Source organism: Oncorhynchus tshawytscha, linkage group LG03, assembly GCF_018296145.1.
Source record: "Oncorhynchus tshawytscha isolate Ot180627B linkage group LG03, Otsh_v2.0, whole genome shotgun sequence".
NCBI lineage: Eukaryota > Metazoa > Chordata > Actinopteri > Salmoniformes > Salmonidae > Oncorhynchus > Oncorhynchus tshawytscha.
The window spans coordinates 21,234,307-21,247,695 of NC_056431.1; the positions used below are offsets into that span (position 1 = coordinate 21,234,307).

The 13,389-nt window shown below is 40.5% G+C and overlaps 1 pseudogene; it reads right to left on the minus strand.

Moving 5' to 3' along the window:
• Window positions 1–1,884: 1,884 nt before the first annotated feature.
• On the minus strand, window positions 1,885–13,057 carry LOC112223812 (annotated as a pseudogene).
• Between the last annotated feature and the right edge of the window lie 332 nt (window positions 13,058–13,389).

Below are 13,389 nucleotides of genomic sequence, written 5' to 3' on the forward strand. Positions count from 1 at the left end.
CAGCTTAAAACAGGCTATAAAATAAAGCGTTACCTATTACGTTTTCAAACTATGAGTTGCTTGTTCGAAATGCCGAGAAACTCAGACAAAGAGAAAGGATAGACAATATTTGAATATAGTGCTCAAAGTGTAGTTCAGAGAGCTTTGTCCCGACCTAGCTGTTCCTCTATCTGGCTGTGTCCATGACTAAATATCTAGTAGGTCAAGGTTCATATTTTTGAAAAAGGAGGGATATAATTCATGTGTTCCAAGATTGTACTTAATCTTGAGTGAATATGAAATACTATCTTATACCAAGCTCAAAATGTTAAAGATAAGGAGGGGATGGAGGTGTTCTCCCTTCATCAGATCCTCCCTTCCTATCATGACACTAATGTCTATTAGATTGGGCTCCGACACAAATGGACTCAGAGCCTAAATGTAAAAAAAAAAAAAAAACATGCAGATGTTTCAGTGGCAGCTCTGTAATGTCAGAATTATGTTTTTGTGGTAAAATTCCAATTCCTTTGTCTCAAGACACTGAAATAAATGTGGCACTAATAGCTTTACTTATTAAATAAAAAATGATGAATGGTGAAGAAAGCTGTTTGTTTGAACGGTCTGGGAATGTCTGATAGAGGACAAGTGATCTGGGGTTACTGTGGCAACAACAAAAAACCTAAAAAAAGAAAATAATAATAATAATATTTGACCAACATTATGTACAGAACAAGAAATAAAAGTGCTAACAAGAACATTGTTTTTAATATATTGCATATTAATACAATTTCATGTTTATTTTGTATCTTCCACTATGATTATGGGATCACGTCCATATTCATCCTGCTATGAGAATCCCCTAATCATATTCTCCCCACAATAACACACACGCAGCCAAATCCTCCACCTGCACACACACCACACTGTGTGCTCGCCTCCAAGCTCCAGCTCAGGCTCTACCTCCCTTATCCCCTGTATTAGATTCATTAATGGCACTGATCACAAAGCTAACTCCTCCATTTCCTCTCCTTTCATCTCCCTCGAACCCCTGGGAAGGATGTATCTGGTCCCAGACGCGTGCACCGCAACACGACCCCACCGGGCACCCGTGTGCAAGGAACGATGGTTCCAATCAGAGCCAAAGCCTTAGGTTCCTAGGATCCCATACGTCTCCGGGGTCTGCCTAGCACCACGACAGCTAGATCCGCTGCCTGTTTGACGCGTACTGCCTGATGAAGGGCTTGGCACTGCTTCACAGGAGGATGAGCTGTGTCTGTGCTCTCCCTGTATCACCAACACACTTCATCCGCCATGCATTTCCCACCTCTGTTGTCAACTACCGAGGGAGGATGTATATACTTTTCGATATACGCAGGAAGGAAGAGACTCGATGGCGATGTGGGGACGGTATGGTAGGAGGCCGGGATGTCTGTTATATAATTCATGAGAATGGAGAAGTGCAATGTGATTTGTGGGGACGATATGGCAACCTGTGACCCCTTCACCCTGACTGAGAATGAACGGGAGATATGTCATACGGGGACGGTATGGGGACACTGGTTGCCCTTCAACATGATGGGCGGTAGTGAAGAGTCATCGCTGAACACTCAATTAATCAGATAATTCCCATGGCATGAACTATATGACTGCCATCTGCTTTCCGTCATGCCGGGGAGGTGGAGTGGTGGAGAGGCAGAGGGGGGATGGGGGGGAGGAGGGTTTGGAAGCCTTCAGACAAGCTCCATTATAGGTCTAACAGCAGATGGCAAGTCTAACCGGGGCCCACCCAAGCAGAGCTCACATGGTCTGGGAGAGGGGTGTTGTCGGAGGGGTGGAAGAAACATCAATGTGATGATCGCATGTAAAATCTCACAAACATTGTAATTGTAATCATCGTCATAATCATCACCATACCATGTCCAAAGCGCTCATGCGCCTCTGCAGAGCGTTGGCCAGCTCTGTAGCCTGTGCAGACTCACCTGTGACAACACAGAGAGTCTCTGAAAAAAAAGAGTCTCTGAAAAAGAAAGTGTACTTTGACCACTTTTGCGGCAAATCTCCATTACTAATCAAAGACAATCATCTTTAAACATAGCGAGAATTCATTGAAATCAGCAGCACTCGCAATTCAACTTGATTTACGTGGGGAAGTGATGTGCCAAAGACACACGCACACACATGAATGAAGATGTATTCTTGCATATGCTCCCAACACACACTAACAATGAATTCATTCACACACAAAGCTCTCTTGGTATAATTACTATGCTCAATATGTCATAATCCAGTTGGACGGCCCAGGTGCATACAGAGGTAAAGAGTAGGACTGATGACTTTATGGATGTTTCCCTGACTGTGCAGAGAACATGATGGCTCTACCCTGCCCTGACTTGTATAGATGGCATTCACATCACAGACTGCAAACACCCACCCTTACTTTCTGACAAACTTAAAAACAAGACTTGGTAGAATGTCTTCCTGGGAGAACAATAAAATACTATTCTATTTCTCATCTACACTCTATTCCATTCTGAACTGGCATTGTCTCACACAGGACAAAACGCCTTTACGTCACTTATGTGGTATAGAAAATAGTGCTAATGTACATTAGGTCTACAAAGTACGTGGTTTTACTGTCGAGATAAACAACGATCATGGAAATATTGCACTTAAAAACAGTACAATGATAAAGTGATGATAAAGTACAAACAAAACAGTACAATGACAAAGTTGTGTATAAAAATGTATACACATACATACCTTTGACAATGGACTCTGCTGCAGCCAAATCTCCTTTGTAGGTCACCTACAGTAGAAATAAACTTAGTTTAACAACATGTTAGCATCAAACCTGTTCTAAAAAGCATTGTTAATTTTAATATATTTACATTCATAGGCCTTACCCGATTACTGGCTTATTTCAATGCTATAAAAACCATTAAAAAAACTCATCATATCATCACATCACATCATATCAAGTAGTATTAGATACAATAGACAATGTATAAATTCAGATCTGTACTTGTCCCTGTATAACAAACTAGTAATAAGAATACAGCTAGAGCTATGACAATGGCCTAATTTAGGCTAAAAGATATTGTCCCAAACTGAGTTCCAGTGTCCCAGGCTTGCTCACCTTCCACAGGGTTGGCGGGCCCTCGATGAGCTTGGCATTGGTGCCACATTACTGCAGCGCCAGAGGAAGGCACTCTGTGCCAAACTTAAAGTCCGACTCGCTGCACTATGAGGACAGGACACAAGAGACGTGGGATTGTTGACGATGCATAACAAACGGAGTTAGTTCCTATTTCATAAACAGAGTTGAGAAAGTATTCTGGGGACAAACAAAAGAGGATAGCTCACAAACTCACATCAACCATAGTTACATCTAAACAGATTTTTCACCTAGTCGGCTCGGGGATTCTAACCAGTGACTTTTCGGTTATTGGCCCAACGCTCTTAACCACTAGGCTACCTGCCACCCCAAATCAGAGGAAAGTTGAGTTCATAACACTTTGGCCCAGTGCAGTGAGAACACATTGGAATCAGATTGCCGGCGCTGTAGATCGCATTGCATTGAAAAAGTGATATAAGCGATGAGCTCATGGCTTTTAAGATACTGTGTGTGGACTACAAAGGCTAAATCAAAGGCTAACTCATGCTACCTGAGATAATATGCGGGCAATATTTTATCAGGGTTATAGAAGAGAGGGCCTTATTCTCAGGACCCTGGAACTGAAGGAGAAATATGACTGCGTCCTGTGGTAATCGAACCTGTAGAATTCTCTCCCAGTACAAAGGCGTGCACTGGGGACAAGGATAGCGTGTCTCCCCTTTGTCTTTTCAGACCAGAGTTCTGCCAGGCTCAATGCATGTCAAACTACAAATGTGAGGCTCATGCAGAATATGTCCTACAGTGCTAACTTGACAGACACCTTACACTTCCCCAACTTCGATGGACACAAGTGAAGAGGGGGTGGGGCACTCCCCATCGCGCTAGAGTCTCTGGTTCTCACAAATACACTTACATCACAACAAATTTGTCTTAATTATCAGTGAAATGCTACTTGACTGGCCTTGACACTCCACTTCACTTGCATAGTGAATGTGCTCTCATTTTCAGAGTCAAAGCCAAAACCAACAGGGCTCCCTGGTAATCTAAAATTCGTAGGTGCCAGGAACCAAAATAACTGCAGACAAATGGGGCTCCAATTGGAACCGTACTTCGGCTCTTCGTCAAGGCTTCAAAACACTGGTATCTGCATCATCATCTAAATCGACCCAAGGTTCAAATAGCAGAGCTCTGAAGTATCTGGGCTGGTTGAAATATAAATATGGTGAATTTTTGCAGTGACGGATTTGTGATAGACAGAAAATCTTACAATGTAAAACTTATAAACCTACATTTTAAGATAAGAATCCACACATTTATGATTTTGGTCAAAGGGGTGATTCCTGACGAATCTAGGTAAAACAAAAATATGATTTGGGAGATTTTCCCAACATTTAATCCATAGAAGGGTCCATTGGAGGAAGGATTATTGACATATTTGACATTTGTATCATAAAGCACAATTGAGAAATAATGAATTGAAGTTGGAACATTTGTGACATTATGGTCTTACCCAGGCCTCCTTTAAGACGTTAGAATGTTTCATCTGTAGGTGCTACAAAGAAAAATGTTTTTCATATGAAGCTTTGCCACTTGCTCTGTAATATAAGTAACATTTTGATTTCAATAATGATTTTCTTAAATTAATGTATGAATATTTAAAAATAGAAACATGAATATTGAAAACATACCCTTTTCGATATAGCAAATGTTTTAATATATTGTTGAATATAGTATACTCTACAGGCATATCAAAGTTCCAAAGTGGGATCTCTGCTAGTTTTGATGTTATGGACAATTTTATACAGAGAAATTGTCATAGTAGGCAATGTAACCAATCACAGCCATCATTTTACTTGTATCATTGCACATCCTGCAAATCACCAGCAGAGGGCAACTGTTTTGAATCGATTTTCACAATCACTGTTTGTAATGCTTACAAATTGGATCATAACTTTAACAATAGAAGAGATCCCACTCTGGAACTTTGAAATGCCCACAGAGTATATATTGTTCAACAATATATTAAAAAATATAGCAAATCAAAACGTTTTCAGTGTTGGGGGTAATGCGTTACAAAAGTACCGCATTACAGTAATGCATTACTTGTATCAGTAATGGAATAATATAACAAGTTACTGTGTTCAAATATTGTAATACTATAATAGTACTTTTTCAAGTAACGCATCCAATACTGGCAAATTGGGCCACCTTAATTGGCAAAGTGGGACACTTAATTATTTATTGTAAAGAAGGATCATTGAGAGGGTACATGAATAATATATATTCGTGATAAATTAAATGTATTAAAAACACTAGGTATTTTTGTGGAACATTAATAATTAATGATCTACACGAAATACTCTGCAATGTCAAAGTGGGGAAAAATTCTAACATTCTAATTCTAACAAGAAAATATTAAAAATAAAGCACTAATCTATCTTGATTAGATAAGTACTCAACCCCATGAGTCAACACGTTAGAATCCCCTTTGGAATAGCTTATAGCTGTGAGTCTTTCTGCCTAAGTCTCTAAAGAGCTTTCGACACATGGGTTGTGCAACATTTGCCCATTATTCTTATCAAAATTCTTCAAGCTCTGTCAAATTGGTTGATGATCATTGCTAGACAACCATTTTCAAGTCTTGCCATTTATTTTCAAGCAGATTTAAATCAAAACTGTAACTGGGCCACTCAAGAACATTTACTGTCTTCTCGGTAAGCAACTCCAGTGTAGATTTGGCCTTGTGTTTTAGGTTACTGTCCTGCTGAAAGGTGAAATTATCTCCCAGTGTCTGGTGGAAAGTATACTGAACAAGATTTTCCTCCAGGATTTTGCCTGTGCTAAGCTCCATTACGTTTCTTTTTTAACCTGAAAAACTCCCCAGTCCTTAAAGATTAGAAGCATACCCATAACATGATGCAGCCACCACTATGCTTGGAAATATAGAAAGTGGTACTCAGTAATATGTTGTATTGGATTTTCCCCAAACATAACACTTTGTATACAGGACAAAAAGTGATTTGCTTTGCCACATTTTTTTCAGCATTCATTTAGTGCCTTGTTTCAAACAGGATGCATATTTTGGAAAATGTTTTATTCTGTACAGGCTTCCTCATTTTCACTCTGTCAATTAGGTTAGTATTGTGGAGTAATTACAATTATTATTTAAATGATTTTTTAAAGACCTTTATTTAACTAGGAAAGTCAGTTAAAAACAAATTCTTATTTACAATGACTACCTACCAAAAGGCGAAAGGCCTCCTGTGGGGATGGGGGCTGGGATAAAAAAAATCTATCTATATATATATATATATATATATACACTGCTCAAAAAAAGAAAGGGAACACTTAAACAACACAATGTAACTCCAAGTCAATCACACTTCTGTGAAATCAAACTGTCCACTTAGGAAGCAACACTGATTGACAATAAATGTCACATGCTGTTGTTCAAATAGAATAGACAACAGGTGGAAATTATAGGCAATTAGCAAGACACCCCCAATAAAGGAGTGGTTCTGCAGGTGGTAACCACAGACCACTTCTCAGTTCATATGCAGTTCCTAGGCTGATGTTTTGGTCACTTTTGAATGCTGGCGGTTCTTTCACTCTAGTGGTAGCATGAGACGGAGTCTACAACCCACACAAGTGGCTCAGGTAGTGCAGCTCATCCATAATGGCACATCAATGCGAGCTGTGGCAAGAAGGTTTGCTGTGTCTGTCAGCGTAGTGTCCAGAGCATGGAGGCACTGCCAGGAGACAGGCCAGTACATCAGGAGACGTGGAGGAGGCTGTAGGAGGGCAACAACCCAGCAGCAGGACCGCTACCTCCGCCTTTGTGCAAGGAGGAGCAGGAGGAGCACTGCCAGAGCCTTGCAAAATGACCTCCAGCAGGCCACAAATGTGCATGTGTCTGCTCAAACGGTCAGAAACAGACTCCATGAGGGTGGTAGGGCCCGACGTCCACAGGTGGGGGTTGTGCTAACAGCCCAACACCGTGCAGGACGTTTGGCATTTGCCAGAGAACACCAAGATTGGCAAATTCGCCACTGGCGCCCTGTGCTCTTCACAGATGAAAGCAAGTTCACACTGAGCACGTGACAGACGTGACAGAGTCTGGAGACGCCGTGGAGAACGTTCTGCTGCCTGCAACATCCTCCAGCATGACCGGTTTGGCGGTGGGTCAGTCATGGTGTGGGGTGGCATTTCTTTGGGGGGCCACACAGCCCTCCATGTGCTCGCCAGAGGTAGCCTGACTGCCATTAGGTACCGAGATGAGATCCTCAGACCCCTTGTGAGACCATATGCTGGTGCGGTTGGCCCTGGGTTCCTCCTAATGTAAGACAATGCTAGACCTCATGTGGCTGGAGTGTGTCAGCAGTTCCTGCAAGAGGAAGGCATTGATGCTATGGACTGGCCCGCCCGTTCCCCAGACTTGAATCCAATTGAGCACATCTGGGACATCATGTCTCGCTCCATCCACCAACGCCACGTTGCACCACAGACTGTCCAGGAGTTGGCGGATGCTTTAGTCCAGGTCTGGGAGGAGATCCCTCAGGAGACCATCCGCCACCTCATCAGGAGCATGCCCAGGCGTTGTAGGGAGGTCATACAGGCACGTGGAAGCCACACACTACTGAGCCTCATTTTGACTTGTTTTAAGGACATTACATCAAAGTTGGATCAGCATGTAGTGTGGTTTTCCACTTTAATTTGGAGTGTGACTCCAAATCCAGACCTCCATGGGTTGACAAATTTGATTTCCATTGATAATTTGTGTGATATTGTTGTCAGCACATTCAACTATGTAAAGAAAAAAGTATTTAATAAGAATATTTCATTCATTCAGATCTAGGATGTGTTATTTTAGTGTTCCCTTTATTTTTTTGAGCAGTGTATATATATATAGAGGACAAAACACACATCACAACAAGAAAAGATACCACAACACTACATAAAGAGAGACCTAAGACAACAACATAGCATGGCAGCAACACATGACAACACAGCATGGTAGCAACACCACATGACAACAACATGGTAGCAGCACAACATGGTAGCAGTACAAAACAGGGTACAAACATTATTGGGTACAGACAACAGCACAAAGGCAAGAGGGTAGAGACAACACATCATGCAAAGCAGCCACAACTCTCAGTAAGAGTGTCCATGATTGAGTCTTTGAATGAAGAGATGGAGAATGTTGTTGATCCATCCTAAGTTTTCTCCTATCACAACCATTACACTATGTAACTGTTTTAAAGTCACTGATGTTGAAATCCCCGAGCAGTTTCCTTCCTCTCCAGAAACTGGGCTAAAAATTGAGTTTTTGAGCTAGGAAGTATTTGTGTCGTGACTGGGCGTATTGATACACCCTCCAAAGCATAAGTTAATAACTTCACCATGCTCAGAGGGATATTCAATGTCTGCTTTTTATAACAAAATGTCCCATCTTCCAATAGGTTCCCTTCTTTGCAAGGCATTGGAAAACCTCTGTGGTCTTTGTGGTTGAATCTGTGTTTGAAATTCACTGCTCGACTGAGGGACCTTACAGAAAATTGTTAAACACTATTATTGCACACAGAGTGAGTCCATGTTTTATTCACATTTTTACTTATGAACTTAATTGGCTCATTCATACCCTGTAACTATTCCCCAGGTCGTTGCTGTAAATGGCAATGTGTTCTCAGTCAACTTACCTGGTAAAATAATTGTTGTAAAAATAATGGGAAACTGCCAAAATTGTAATATTTTAAAAAGTTGAGAGTACTGTAGTACAAAAACCACTTACAGTCATTTTGATTCTCAATTACATCCCATTACAAAATATGTTGTAATTAGACAGTGAATATCCTTCCTTCATGTTTTATAACCTTAACATTAGTTACCTCAGAACACTCATTTTACTTACCATTATGCCTCTGTTAGTCCACGGGATGCCACACCCACAATGATGATGTCATACCCATTGAACCCATTGTTTATCATCAAATACTTAGGTATTTGATGGGTATTGATTGTTGATTATGTTATTGTACATATTTAAATATATCTATTACAAACCTTAAGAGTCCTACTTTTGCCTGTGTCCCATTTAACCAATACTCATCCTATATGGAATTGTTCCACAAATACGTGTCCTGGATAGTCCCGGATAGCTTTACGAAAAGATACATAGCCTACATATTAAAGCCATTAAATACCGGCTATCAAATCAAAACCGACTTCAAATGCCGATCGCAAGATTCAAATAACCGGCGCATTAATTGACCGCGGCGCAAATGCAAACTATGTCAGGTCAATCCTGCACATAATAATGTATTGAAATGAAAGGCATATAATCAAAGGGATTACTTATCATCAAGGACCTAAAGTATTTAAGTCTAATGAAATCGACCAAACTACGGCAAAAAGTACCAAAGGAAAATCTACACCTTCGCTCATCTGATAGGCACATAGTGGAGCTTCGTGCTGAATGGATGGCGTAAAAAAAATCTAAATAAAGAGAATGTAATAGATTATATGTAATAGAGTGTTTTTCCAAGTAACAAATCCAAACACAGTTCATGTTTATATTTTTTTAAATTTTCATAAATAATTGTAAGAAAATTGTTGAAATACTGAAAAATTGAAATCAAAATACTACTCATAGTACAGAGCAAGACGTAAAGCTTCATATGAATTATACTTAAAAAATGTCAAATATATGTCAACAAACATTCCTCCAAAGGACCCTTCTATGATTAAATGCTGTGAAAATCCCCAAAATCATGTTGTCACCCCAAGGTGAAATTATTTCCATTATTATTTCGCAAGTATTCTTGGATGTTCAAATCGTCTCACATGTAAATAAAAAAAATCACAGACAGTTAGACCTGTAGTAACCACTTTACTTCAGTGTTATTTTTAAGTTACCTTTGCCAAGCCAAGAGGTCTTTTTCTGTTGTTCGATGGAGTGATAGCCTGCACAGTGCCAGAGTATATTAATGTGTCATTTCTTTCCCAGACATAACCATGCCATAGTGAAAATGATGGCACCCACACCACAATCTCTTCAGCTTGAAACCCTGCAGGTTCGAGCACATCTGGTGAACAATGGACGACTGTAAAGACTTGGTGTGATGTATGAGAATCATAAAGTCTTTTGTCATCTAGTCGCATTGCTGGGGTTAATTATTTCTTAAGCATAAATCTCTCTCAGACTGTCATTTTATGTGATTCAATGGACCTTTTAAAGCAATTATTTGACATTGAGAGGGAACATTCAAAACCTGCAGGACATGACTAGTGCTCGATTTGGAAAAAGGTTTGCAGACCTCTAAGGTTCTCTATTTCCCTGACCGGAAGTGGAGACAACTTCACAAAATCATTATCTAAACGTGAGAACTAACTACTGTACAAGGCTTGGTTTGGACTTTGTTTCAAGGTGCATCCTTGTTGGCATATTTCCATTTAAGAAAATCATTCAAAGTTGGTTGTTATATCAGTCACATCCCTAATTCAAATGTGCACGGTAAACATAGTCATTTTTAGCCAGGTCAAACAGACTGACTGATGCATTCACTTTCTGTTTAATTGAAACAGAATGTGAGTTTTCGTGAGATCAGGCTGGGTTCACGGGGCTATGTATTTTTTACATAGCCCCAAAATCGGGCTACCAGTTTTTATTAACTGGACCTTGGGTAGACTACAAGTAATGTTTTGTGTACAAGAGCTGCCTAGAAGTACCTACCCTCTGATAAGCCTGGTAGATGACATCATAGATGAATCCCTGGGGTATCTCACTGGCTCAGTACTTGGTTCTCTCCAGAGAATGGTCCAGGTAGCCCTCCAATGTGGTAGCAATCACTGTGGAAAGGTCGGATAGCCCCAGCAGCCTGCAAAATAATAAACGGAACAGAATATGTCATTCTTCCTTATTCTTTATGGCAAATGCACACATCAATCCATAATGTATCAAATGGTTTCGATGCTATTGTGTCTTGAGGCTTACCACAATTGTTCTAGCCATGGCTGGATAACAACAATAAATACTAGCTAAACAACAGCTTGTGCATACAATGCTTTTTAAACAACATTCCTGAGATCCTATTTTCTTGTGACCATGACGTGATTGAGGATGAAAATCCCCATTGTGCCAAGAACAAGTATGGTCAATGAGGTAATGGGGGCAAAATGACTTGCAAATGGAATGAAAGCAAACATGTGTTATGTGTGTTACACATGTTGTTAAAATCAAAATTAATCTCATGCTCTTCGGAGGAGACTGACATTTAATCATGATCGGGGATACTGGCAAGTTAATGAAGACCAGACTGCCGGCTTTGAGAGTCAGTCACTCACACACACACACACACACACACACACACTGTCAGCCCCAATGTCAAAGAGCTCCTGCTCTCACTTCTCACTTTTGTGACCAGCCTTCAACAATATCATGTCACAGCTAGTAAAATGTAAATATGAATCACCATCTAAACATATCAGTGTCTTCCTTAGCCACTAATATCAGCCAATGTGGTTTACATTTGTCATGGCTTACAGTAGGTACACATGGCTACAGTTGAGAGCAATGAATCGGTCCGTCTGTGCCCCACTGACTGTGTCGCGGTGGAAGAGATAGAGGACTTTGAATATGTACAAACCCCTTGCTCTTTGGCAGCCATTGTTATCTTCAAGAGGAAGTCCTCTTCCACAAAGGGACGCACTGCATCATGAATGATGACCACCTTTGGTTTGACGCGGGCCGTACCACCCTCTCACTCACTGAGGGCCCGACCCCATTGAATATACAGTGCCTTGCGAAAGTATTCGGCCCCCTTGAACTTTGCGACCTTTTGCCACATTTCAGGCTTCAAACATAAAGATATAAAACTGTATTTTTTTGTGAAGAATCAACAACAAGTGGGACACAATCATGAAGTGGAACGACATTTATTGGATATTTCAAACTTTTTTAACAAATCAAAAACTGAAAAATTGGGCGTGCAAAATTATTCAGCCCCCTTAAGTTAATACTTTGTAGCGCCACCTTTTGCTGCGATTACAGCTGTAAGTCGAGCTCTCCTTGGCAAGCTCTCCTTGGCAACCACCACAACGATGCTTTGGATCCATGGCACTCTGTCAAAGAAACAGTATGTCTAGTCATAAGTCAACAGCTTTCACTGCGGTTAGAACATATCATTCTTGTTGAGTATATTTGTTTCATTACTTGTGTCATGACTTGTTATATTACCATACATAACACATTCGGGTGCAATTATTTACATACATTATTTCAACCGAATTCAAATGAAATGGTCACATTGAAACAAAAATACATGGTAGTATAAAGAACAAGTAGGCTATTTTGGACGTTGTAGAAAGTTTTTGGAAGTTGTAGAAAGACTCAAAATTGTAATGTGTGACCTGGTGGATTCAGTAAAGATCTTTTGAATGGGATAATTTGAGACATTACAAAACCTCACATTTATTCAACGATAACATAAAAGAGCTTGGCACCCCAGTGAAATGGTTTGTTTACATGTGGCCACTGTCTTGTGCAGTGACAAGGGGCAGGACCATAAAACTACAGTATTCCAAACGGGACAGATATGTATTTGCATGCAAACATTCGACACTTCAAGTGTTACCTCTCGAAAGTTTGAATTGTGTAGCTTATCAGAAGTCTGTTGAGAAACGTGCAGAGCTGTTTGGGTGTCAATATCCCCGTTCTTTCTCCACTGCCACCGGCTGGGAGAACCACAGCTACCGGGAAATCGACACTGCAAAGTCCCGCAATGTGCTTGTCCAACCGGGCTTGGCATGTTGTGAAATGCCCTGGATCAACAGGCCTGGCCATGTCACCCGTTTCCTCTTGCATGCTTCAGGACAATTTATTAATTTGAAGTTAAAACGGACTAACATTGATGTCATGAATATATCCTACCGGTATCCCCGTGTACCGTTCTATTCATTATTTTATGGGCGGAGTCGCGTAGACTAGTGATTGATTCGATTTGCGCGGTCGAGGAAGCCCCATACGAGCTACACGTCACTGATGTTATCTGTGGGGTCTTTGCTGATGTTCTCAAGATTTCGATATCATATCTAAAATGTATTTGTGGTTATTTATGACTTTCATGCCTTTTAAAATGTTGACTGCTTGATGCAATTGAGCATACATTTACATTTTAGTCATTTAGTAGATGCTCTTATCCAGAGCGATTTACATGAGCAATTAGGGTTAAGTGTCTTGCTCAAGGGCACATTGAGAGATTTTTACACCTAGTCAGCTCAGGGTTTTGAACCAACAA